Source organism: Oncorhynchus tshawytscha, unplaced genomic scaffold, assembly GCF_018296145.1.
Source record: "Oncorhynchus tshawytscha isolate Ot180627B unplaced genomic scaffold, Otsh_v2.0 Un_contig_16999_pilon_pilon, whole genome shotgun sequence".
In the NCBI taxonomy this organism is placed as follows: domain Eukaryota; kingdom Metazoa; phylum Chordata; class Actinopteri; order Salmoniformes; family Salmonidae; genus Oncorhynchus; species Oncorhynchus tshawytscha.
The window spans coordinates 1,217-12,917 of record NW_024608586.1 but is presented as its reverse complement, the minus strand read 5'-3'; the positions used below and the strand labels follow the sequence as shown (position 1 = coordinate 12,917).

At 47.1% G+C, this 11,701-nt stretch overlaps 2 long non-coding RNA genes across 4 annotated transcripts; one reads left to right on the top strand and one right to left on the bottom strand.

The window, feature by feature from the left end:
* Positions 1-224: 224 nt before the first annotated feature.
* On the bottom strand, positions 225-2,291 carry LOC112239919. 3 transcript variants are annotated; one of them, XR_002951935.2, is made up of 4 exons: positions 1,676-2,291; positions 1,215-1,358; positions 1,002-1,060; positions 225-889 (listed from the first exon to the last, which is right to left on the bottom strand). It is a non-coding gene; the product is annotated as an uncharacterized LOC112239919 (long non-coding RNA). The 3 variants fall into 3 exon arrangements; XR_002951936.2 differs by having other exon boundaries at positions 846-860; XR_006081697.1 differs by having other exon boundaries at positions 869-1,060; positions 1,676-2,287.
* Positions 2,292-2,590: 299 nt separating this feature from the next.
* On the top strand, positions 2,591-5,363 carry LOC121843640. The gene is made up of 5 exons (XR_006081696.1): positions 2,591-2,676; positions 3,801-3,946; positions 4,509-4,590; positions 4,867-5,002; positions 5,332-5,363. It is a non-coding gene; the product is annotated as an uncharacterized LOC121843640 (long non-coding RNA).
* The last annotated feature ends 6,338 nt before the right edge of the window (positions 5,364-11,701 follow it).

Below are 11,701 nucleotides of genomic sequence, written 5' to 3'. Positions count from 1 at the left end.
AACTGGTCTAGATCAGCAGTCCTGTTCTGAGATGCTTTGTGAACACGGCCCTGATATCTGAAGCTGTGATGTACCAACTCTTGTCCTGGGAAAGTATGCTACTAGGGATAGGTTCCAGTCTAAAGTAGTGTATCTTTGTAGGGTCCTAGTCTTGAAAAGTGTAAATAAATAAAATCCTTTATTTCATCAGATATACAAGGCAATTAGATCTTCAGTCTAAAGTAGTGTACTATATAGGGTCCTGGTCTAAAGTAGTGCACTATATAGGGAATAGGACCCTGGTCTCTATATAGGGAACAGGTCTCCAAATACCATCCTATTCTCTAGGGAACACGTCGTGCACTACATAGGGAATAGGGTCCTCCTCTGGTCGGGCAGATCAGACATGAGACGTGCCCTGGCTGCGGGCAGGGTTAGTGGTGGTTTATTATACCAACCCTTATGCCGTCCAGGGCCGTCCCTCTGTGGGCACGAGAACACCAGGACACCCCCTGAATGACTGGAAGGACATTTAAAATACATAGTTGCTTCAGTAGTTTCAGGACAACAATAAATCCATCAAAATTGAAGATTAAAAAAATAAAAGTCTGATTTACTGCATTGTGGTCCGTACCTGGCCATGAGAGCTCCCCACCAGATAAAGATGGCCGCACCCAGCTCTTTAAGCCCTGGTGTTCCAGAGGATTATAGAAGTCAGTGATGACACGGAGCTGTCCAGCTGAGAGACACCAGACTCAGCACCCTGGCAAATCAGGAACAGAACCCCAGCTGCCGTGGCAACCTGGGCCTTGGTTCCGGAACCCTCGCGCCGAGCAGCTGTTGCACTTTCCCCATCCTGGCGATGCTGGTTCTGCAGGTCTCTGGGGAGAGTCAACATGGAGTCATACACCTTGACCAGGAAGAGAAGAGGAAGTCATGCTGAAAGCTCAACTGTTAATATGAACTTTTAGTTTCAATACAGAACCATCACTTTGTGTATGTAGGTTAAAATGTCTACTCACCATCTTTAAAAGTCAATGAAACACCAGTCAGAAATAGTCTTCAGAAAATGTGCTTGTTCCTGAAAATACAACATCTTTGCATTAACTAGTGATGCCTCCACTTTGTCACTTGTTGTATTCAAAATGGCAGCATATTCCAAATTATCTGGTCTAATAAAGAATAGTGCACTATATAGGGAATACGGAGAAATCTTTGGCCCTTGGCCCTCTGACCTTGCATCTGTCCAGTACTCTGCACGTCACAGTATCATCCACAGCCTCTCCCAGAAGATCTGAGCCGTCACTATGTTGTTGCTGATAAAGACCGGGACTTTCCACAGCAGCAGGACAAGATGATTACCAACCAGCCCACGACCCCTGAGATGAACGTGAATTAATCCCCTCATGGGGAAATGAGTCTGTCATCCTTACAGACATAGTATATTCACAACAGTTAAAATATATATATTTTTTTAAATCATAGGATAATAAATATCTGATTGGTCAGGTAAAACGTACAGTATAGTCTGCACAGTGGCCGTTACGGTGCTGGGTGATGTCATGTGGTGTAGGACTACCTACAGCCCGACAGACATGGTGGTCAACAAGAGTCCTGAACTACTGCTACCTGCAGGGCAACTGGAGCCCAAACAGGATCAATAAGGACATGATGCAATGAGACAGCGATCAATTACCTTTTGAGGAATCGGTCTGAAGAAAAAAAAAGGACCCTTTTACTCAAAGGGTGTAGGCCTAGTATGAACCACACGGGGTAGCATCTCAAATGGTCTAGTCGGCTCTTCGTCGTCATATTCACATCGGCTCCGTTTAAAACACATGCCAATTCCAGGTTACATATACTGCCTTTACATAGTAGGTTTTAAAATGGCAGAGAAATAAGGGGTAAAGGTAGATAAAAAATTAACTTGCATAAACCAAATTGCTTGACAAACTCAAAGGATGAGGAAGGTTTTTTTCCCCAAAGCATTCCATAAATGAAGCAGTTATAAACATTGGTCACCTGCTGCTCAACTGTGACCTAGTCTTCCTTGGAATCAATAGCCAGAACTGATTCCTTTTAACGAGACAGTAGGGGATTGATTTATAAAGGTAGGCGCGCTGGTGTCACCTGTTAATTAATAAATGAGCACAAATCCAATATCATCTCATGTCAACCAATCAACGGAAGGGAAAGATATAACGTGTTTTTGATCATGCCGCCGTTCTGAAATGAGAGAGACACAGACAGATAAAATCACAAATTGACTCGTTCAATATTAGGTTGGTGACAACGTTCAAAGAAACGTTAATCAAACACGTTGCAACAATGTTCCAATGTAACCCATAATATATGAAAACACATAAGATACCTTTCAATGTAGGGGCGTTTTTAAAAAAAAAAAAAAAAATTTTTTAGATGATGTGCAGTGTCCTCCAATCACAAGACGTCTTTTTCCGCCGTAGGGCAATACAGACGTGAGTTTCATCCAATCAAATCTCTCGACTGGCGATACGCTCGGGACGCGTCGCGTTTCGGTCGCTGTAGCTACGCGCTAGGCCAGACGAGCAGTATGGCGGAAGAAGAGAGTGAATTTGAGTTGGAAGATTTTAAAAAGAATTGAAGAGTTTATTTGTCAGTAGTTCAAGTGAAGAATACGGACTTCAAAGCAAGTTATATTGTGTACGGTTCTGTAAGGTAAAAGCAATGTATTGGAATTACACCTTGTGGGAGAGAAAGGGAAATACTTGTTTTCCCCAGTACAGACTCGTACTAGCTAACGGTAGCTAGCTAGCTAGCTTTCTCTAATCTATGCTAAGGCTAACTAGCCAACCAACCTATTCCCTCCCCCTTCAAACAGACAGATAACAACCCGTAAATGGCTAGCTAGCATCCAATAAACCAACCTGTTTTTCCCCACTGTAATGTCACATATGTTATATCCTAATTCACCCTTTTCAGAATGCATGATAGTAAGCTAACTCGCTAGCTACGGGGAAAAGCATTGTCAAGTCGTTTTCGGGTAGCTTGCTTGTTAGCCAAGTTATCTTCAGTTCCCACTTTAGCTAGTTAGTTGAGCTGCTAGTTTACCAACAGTAGTTTCGGGAACGTGTTTAAGACCTCCAGTGGAATTCAATGTCTGCACTTTCATTTTTTGAAGTTGTTTTTTTTACAGTTTGTCAGATTGAAGGTAGTCTGACTATGGCCTAGTTTGGTAATAATGTAGCTAGCTACAGTGTCTAGTTAGTGTGACTATGGCCTAGTTTGGTAATAATGTAGCTAGCTACAGTGTCTAGTTAGTGAGACTATGGCCTAGTTTGGTAATAATGTAGCTAGCTACAGTGTCTAGTTAGTGTGACTATGGCCTAGTTTGGTAATAATGTAGCTAGCTACAGTGTCTAGTTAGTGTGACTATGGCCTAGTTTGGTAATAATGTAGCTAGCTACAGTGTCTAGTTAGTGTGACTATGGCCTAGATTGGTAATAATGTAGCTAGCTACAGTGTCTAGTTAGTCTGACTATGGCCTAGTTTGGTAATAATGTAGCTAGCGAAGTATTCAGTTGCTACTAAATAAGTTGAGATGGTGATACAGTGAAAGGGACAACAATTGTTTTTAATTGGGCCCATCCAACGTCTTGGTATAGTTTCCCTATAAACTGTCTTTATTTTTCCTCCTCCCCTATCCTACCTGTATCCCTCCCCTTCCCTACCTGTATCCCTCCTTCCCTACCTGTATCCCTTCCCTACCTGTATCCCTTCCCTTTCCTACCTGTATCCCTCCCCTTTCCCTCTCATCCTCCCTCTGCTCCCTTCCCCTGTAGTTGGTGGAGGTGTATTCAGGACGTTGGCAGGTACCCTTGCCACAGCTGCAGGTGCTCCAGACTGCTCTATGTTCCTTTGTCCAAGCCTCGGCCTGCTTCCCGTCTGACTGTGAACATGTATGCTACACACTGAGTAGCCTTGCCCTGTAAGTATGAGTGTTGTTTACCTGCTCCGTGGGGTACATAGACTGGGGGTGACAGGACAATATCTCCAGTATGAGTGTTGACTTGTTTACCTGCTCCTTGGAGTCCATAGTCCTGTCACCCCCAGTCTCCATCTCCAGTATGAGTGTTGACTTGTTTACCTGCTCCTTGGAGTCCATAGTCCTGTCACCCCCAGTCTCCATCTCCAGTATGAGTGTTGTTTTCTAGGGTGACTCTGCCCCTTTCAGCCTTGTTATTCCATCCCTGTTGTTACATTTATTGAAGGAGGTATGAGGCTTAAACAGTCCCCTCCCCCTTCTCTCCCCCACACCCTCCCCTTTCTCTCCCCCACACCCTCCCCTTTCTCTCCCCCACCTCACCCCTTTCTCTCCCCCACCCCTCACCCCCCACCTTTCTCTCCCCCCCTCACCCCTTTCTCTCCCCCACCTCACCCCTTTCTCCCCCACCTCACCCCCTTCTCTCCCCCACCTCACCCCTTTCTCCCCCACCCCTTTCTCTCTCCCCCACCCCTTCTCCCCACCCCACCCCTTTCTGTCTCCACAGGAGTGCTTTTGAGCTCTTGCTGTTTTTGAACAGAAATAAGATCCTGCAGGATCCCTTGAAAAAAATCCTTGATTCGTTCCAGGTGAGTTGTCTTAACAACCCCTTGCTTCCTAGCCTGGTTCCATATCTGTTTGTGCTGTCTTGCCAGCTCCTATGGTTGTTGTCATGTCAACAAGACGACACAAAGAGGCTGTGTTGACTCAGCTGACCAATCAGATCATATCTGTTTGAATCAGCTGACCAATCAGATCATATCCATTTCTCACTGCTTTATGGAATGCTCTAAAACCTCACTCTGAGTTTGGCAAGATGGCACGTAAGATCTTGGACCAGGCTAACCTCTTCCTCCTTTTTTCAGGAATGTTTTTCCCAGCTGGAGAGACACCAGAACATCCACCTGCTGCAGGTGGGACAGATCATCAGAGAGAAGGGACCGTGGACCAACCCCATACTACAGGCCATCCTGAAGGACTCACAACTGCCCCGGGATGAAGGTGAGAGTCTGGGAGAGAAAGGCAGGATGAGAGGGAAGGGCCATGGACCAACTTCTACATACTCATCCATGTTGTATTACTGACTAGAAACCTGTCCTGTAAATATCTGCTCTGGAGTCGTCCATCTATAATGACAGGAGTCCGTTAACTAGAGGTTCCTCTCTCTGTGGATTTAATATTTACTACTGTTACACTCCTTTCTCTTTCTTCCCCAAATATAGAGCACTATTTGGGATGCAGCATTGACCCTTGACCTGTCTCTCTCCACAGTGGCCCGGTGCCTAGGCTCAGAGGTGCAACATTGACCCTTGACCTGTCTCTCTCCACAGTGGACCGCTACCTAGGCTCAGAGGTGCCAGTGACCCTTGAGCTGCTGTCTTACCTGCTCCACAGTGGATGTTCACCTAGGCTCAGAGGTCTTGACCCTTGACCTGTCTCTCAGCATCCCGTGTTCTTTGAGCCTAGGCTCAGAGGCGACACCTGTTCTTCCGACAGGCCTACCTCACCTGCCTGTTGAAGGCATCGACCCTCGCCATATGCACGAAGAGGTGAGGGGAACAAACTTTGGTTATTAGGATTCCTGGGTTCTGGATAATAGCATCTGCTATATGACTTAAATATAAGATGTTGGGAATGGGGGGCTAAGACCTGCTTCAGCATCCTTGCCGGGCTAATGACTGCTCGGGATAATTACTGAAAATGATAGATGGGATCTACTGTAGAGATGAGAGGATGGACTGATATGCTAGATGGGATCTACTGTAGAGATGAGAGGATGGACTGATGCTAGCTGGGATGTCGAGATGAGAGGATGGACTGATGCTAGCTGGGATGTCGAGATGAGAGGATGGACTGATGCTAGCTGGGATGTAGAGTAGAGATGAGAGGATGGACTGATATGCTAGCTGGGATCTACAGTAGAGATGAGAGGATGGACTGATATGCTAGCTGGGATCTACCGTAGAGATGAGAGGATGGACTGATATGCTAGCTGGGATCTACCGTAGAGATGAGAGGATGGACTGATATGCTAGCTGGGATCTACCGTAGAGATGAGAGGATGGACTGATATGCTAGCTGGGATCTACCGTAGAGATGAGAGGATGGACTGATATGCTAGCTGGGATCTACCGTAGAGATGAGAGGATGGACTGATATGCTAGCTGGGATCTACAGTAGAGATGAGAGGATGGACTGATATGCAAGCTGGGATGTAGAGATGAGAGGATGGACTGATATGCTAGCTGGGATCTACAGTAGAGATGAGAGGATGGACTGATATGCAAGCTGGGATGTAGAGATGAGAGGATGGACTGATATGCTAGCTGGGATCTACAGTAGAGATGAGAGGATGGACTGATATGCTAGCTGGGATCTACAGTAGAGATGAGAGGATGGACTGATATGCTAGCTGGGATCTACAGTAGAGATGAGAGGATGGACTGATATGCAAGCTGGGATCTACAGTAGAGATGAGAGGATGGACTGATATGCTAGCTGGGATCTACAGTAGAGGTGAGAGGATGGACTGATATGCAAGCTGGGATGTAGAGATGAGAGGATGGACTGATATGCTAGCTGGGATCTACAGTAGAGATGAGAGGATGGACTGATATGCTAGCTGGGATCTACAGTAGAGATGAGAGGATGGACTGATATGCTAGCTGGGATCTACAGTAGAGATGAGAGGATGGACTGATATGCTAGCTGGGATCTACAGTAGAGATGAGAGGATGGACTGATATGCTAGCTGGGATCTACAGTAGAGATGAGAGGATGGACTGATATGCTAGCTGGGATCTACAGTAGAGATGAGAGGATGGACTGATATGCTAGCTGGGATCTACAGTAGAGATGAGAGGATGGACTGATATGCTAGCTGGGATCTACAGTAGAGATGAGAGGATGGACTGATATGCTAGCTGGGATCTACAGTAGAGATGAGAGGATGGACTGATATGCTAGCTGGGATCTACAGTAGAGATGAGAGGATGGACTGATATGCTAGCTGGGATCTACAGTAGAGATGAGAGGATGGACTGATATGCTAGCTGGGATCTACAGTAGAGATGAGAGGATGGACTGATATGCAAGCTGGGATGTAGAGATGAGAGGATGGACTGATATGCTAGCTGGGATCTACAGTAGAGATGAGAGGATGGACTGATATGCAAGCTGGGATGTAGAGATGAGAGGATGGACTGATATGCTAGCTGGGATCTACAGTAGAGATGAGAGGATGAACTGATATGCTAGCTGGGATCTACAGTAGAGATGAGAGGATGAACTGATATGCTAGCTGGGATCTACAGTAGAGATGAGAGGATGGACTATATGCTAGCTGGGATCTACAGTAGAGGTGAGAGGATGGACTGATATGCAAGCTGGGATGTAGAGATGAGAGGATGGACTGATATGCTAGCTGGGATCTACAGTAGAGATGAGAGGATGGACTGATATGCTAGCTGGGATCTACAGTAGAGATGAGAGGATGGACTGATATGCTAGCTGGGATCTACAGTAGAGATGAGAGGATGGACTGATATGCTAGCTGGGATCTACAGTAGAGATGAGAGGATGGACTGATATGCTAGCTGGGATCTACCGTAGAGATGAGAGGATGGACTGATATGCTAGCTGGGATCTACAGTAGAGATGAGAGGATGGACTGATATGCAAGCTGGGATGTAGAGATGAGAGGATGGACTGATATGCTAGCTGGGATCTACAGTAGAGATGAGAGGATGGACTGATATGCTAGCTGGGATCTACAGTAGAGATGAGAGGATGGACTGATATGCTAGCTGGGATCTACAGTAGAGATGAGAGGATGGACTGATATGCTAGCTGGGATGTAGAGATGAGAGGATGGACTGATATGCTAGCTGGGATGTAGAGATGAGAGGATGGACTGATATGCTAGCTGGGATGTAGAGATGAGAGGATGGACTGATATGCTAGCTGGGATCTACAGTAGAGATGAGAGGATGGACTGATATGCTAGCTGGGATCTACAGTAGAGATGAGAGGATGGACTGATATGCTAGCTGGGATCTACAGTAGAGATGAGAGGATGGACTGATATGCTAGCTGGGATCTACCGTAGAGATGAGAGGATGGACTGATATGCTAGCTGGGATCTACCGTAGAGATGAGAGGATGGACTGATATGCTAGCTGGGATCTACAGTAGAGATGAGAGGATGGACTGATATGCTAGCTGGGATCTACAGTAGAGATGAGAGGATGGACTGATATGCTAGCTGGGATGTCGAGATGAGAGGATGGACTGATGCTAGCTGGGATGTCGAGATGAGAGGATGGACTGATGCTAGCTGGGATGTCGAGATGAGAGGATGGACTGATATGCTAGCTGGGATCTACAGTAGAGATGAGAGGATGGACTGATATGCTAGCTGGGATCTACAGTAGAGATGAGAGGATGGACTGATATGCTAGCTGGGATCTACAGTAGAGATGAGAGGATGGACTGATATGCTAGCTGGGATCTACAGTAGAGATGAGAGGATGGACTGATATGATAGCTGGGATCTACAGTAGAGATGAGAGGATGGACTGATATGATAGCTGGGATCTACAGTAGAGATGAGAGGATGGACTGATATGCTAGTTGGGATCTACAGTAGAGATGAGAGGATAAGGTTTTGACAAAGATGATGTGTTTTGTACAAGAGCACTAATACAAGCACTAAGTCATTCCTAAATGTGTTTGTTGCAGTCCATATTTGGGGGTGGGTGGGATTGCTGACTACAGGTAGAAGACAATAGTAATTTCTGCTAGCCTGCTAGATGGCAATATTTGACCAGTACTCCCATTTTTTTATTTTTTATCATCTGTTTACCTCTTAGTTTTGGGTGATGTCATTAGGAATCTAGCAGTGATGTCATTAGGAATCTAGCAGTGATGTCATTAGGAATCTAGCAGTGATGTCATTAGGAATCTAGCAGTGATGTCATTAGGAATCTAGCAGTGATGTCATTAGGAATCTAGCAGTGATGTCATTAGGAATCTAGCAGTGATGTCATTAGGAATCTAGCAGTGATGTCATTAGGAATCTAGCAGTGATGTCATTAGGAATCTAGCAGTGATGTCATTAGGAATCTAGCAGTGATGTCATTAGGAATCTAGCAGTGATGTCATTAGGAATCTAGCAGTGATGTCATTAGGAATCTAGCAGTGATGTCATTAGGAATCTAGCAGTGATGTCATTAGGAATCTAGCAGTGATGTCATTAGGAATCTAGCAGTGATGTCATTAGGAATCTAGCAGTGATGTGGTGGGGAGAATTTAGCCGATGTGGTGGGGAGAATTTAGCCGATGTGGTGGGGAGAATTTAGCCGATGTGGTGGGGAGAATTTAGCCGATGTGGTGGGGAGAATTTAGCCGATGTGGTGGGGAGAAATAGCTGAAAGTAACGCTCCCCTAACAGTATAGCACTGCGTTCGCCCTCCACTACACCACTGGAATCTACCGTATAAATGCTTGAATGATGTCACCATTTCTTCTTCTTCTCTCTCTCTGTCCCTGTAGATGTCTGACATCGACGGTAAAGACGCTGTGGATATCGTCTGTAATACAGAGAGTGAGGAGAGTGACGAGACGCTCCTGGCCCTCTGCACAGCCTTCCTCTCTCAGCAGCTACACCGGGGAGACCTGTACTGCATGTGGTGAGCCTCGTCACTGTCTATACACATCATACTGGTCTGTGTTCTACAGGGGGGAGACCTGAACTGCATGTGGTGAGCCTCGTCACTGTCTATACACATCATACCGGTCTGTGTTCTACAGGGGGACGTGTGTATGGTACCGGTCTGTGTTCTACAGGGGGACCTGTACTGCATGTGGTGAGCCTCGTCACTGTCTATACACATCATACTGGTCTGTGTTCTACAGGGGGGAGACCTGTACTGCATGTGGTGAGCCTCGTCACTGTCTATACACATCATACCGGTCTGTGTTCTACAGGGGGGAGACCTGTACTGCATGTGGTGAGCCTCGTCACTGTCTATACACATCATACTGGTCTGTGTTCTATAGGGGGGAGACCTGTACTGCATGTGGTGAGCCTCGTCACTGTCTATACACATCATACTGGTCTGTGTTCTATAGGGGGGAGACCTGTACTGCATGTGGTGAGCCTCGTCACTGTCTATACACATCATACTGGTCTGTGTTCTACAGGGGGGACGTGTGTATGGTACCGGTCTGTGTTCTATAGGGGGGAGACCTGTACTGCATGTGGTGAGCCTCGTCACTGTCTATACACATCATACTGGTCTGTGTTCTATAGGGGGGAGACCTGTACTGCATGTGGTGAGCCTCGTCACTGTCTATACACATCATACTGGTCTGTGTTCTACACCGGGGAGACCTGTATGTACGTGTGTATGGTACTGGTCTGTGTTCTACAGGGGGGAGACCTGTATGTACGTGTGTATGGTACCGGTCTGTGTTCTATAGGGGAGACCTGTACTGCATGTGGTGAGCCTCGTCACTGTCTATACACATCATACTGGTCTGTGTTCTACAGGGGGACGTGTGTATGGTACCGGTCTGTGTTCTACAGGGGGACGTGTGTATGGTACCGGTCTGTGTTCTACACCGGGAGACCTGTACTGCATGTGGTGAGCCTCGTCACTGTCTATACACATCATACTGGTCTGTGTTCTACAGGGGGCGTGTGTATGGTACCGGTCTGTGTTCTACAGGGGGACGTGTGTATGGTACCGGTCTGTGTTCTGCATCGGGGGCGTGTGTATGGTACCGGTCTGTGTTCTACACCGGGAGACCTGTACTGCATGTGGTGAGCCTCGTCACTGTCTATACACATCATACTGGTCTGTGTTCTACAGGGGGACGTGTGCATGGTACCGGTCTGTGTTCTACAGGGGGGGACGTGTGTATGGTACCGGTCTGTGTTCTACAGGGGGACGTGTGTATGGTACCGGTCTGTGTTCTACAGGGGGACGTGTGTATGGTACCGGTCTGTGTTCTACAGGGGGACGTGTGTATGGTACCGGTCTGTGTTCTATAGGGGGACGTGTGTATGGTACCGGTCTGTGTTCTGCAGGGGGACGTGTGTATGGTACCGGTCTGTGTTCTACAGGGGGCGTGTGTATGGTACCGGTCTGTGTTCTACAGGGGGACGTGTGTATGGTACCGGTCTTGTTCTACAGGGGGACGTGTGTATGGTACCGGTCTGTGTTCTACAGGGGGCGTGTGTATGGTACCGGTCTGTGTTCTACAGGGGGACGTGTGTATGGTACCGGTCTGTGTTCTACAGGGGGGACGTGTGTATGGTACCGGTCTGTGTTCTACAGGGGGACGTGTGTATGGTACCGGTCTGTGTTCTATATGGGGAGACCTGTACTGCATGTGGTGAGCCTCGTCACTGTCTATACACATCATACTGGTCTGTGTTCTACAGGGTGGGGGCGTGTGTATGGTACCGGTCTGTGTTCTATAGGGGGGACGTGTGTATGGTACCGGTCTGTGTTCTACAGGGGGGACGTGTGTATGGTACCGGCCTGTGTTCTACAGGGGGACGTGTGTATGGTACCGGTCTGTGTTCTACAGGGGGACGTGTGTATGGTACCGGTCTGTGTTCTACAGGGGGGACGTGTGTATGGTACCGGTCTGTGTTCTGCATCGGGGGGACGTGTGTATGGTACCGGTCTG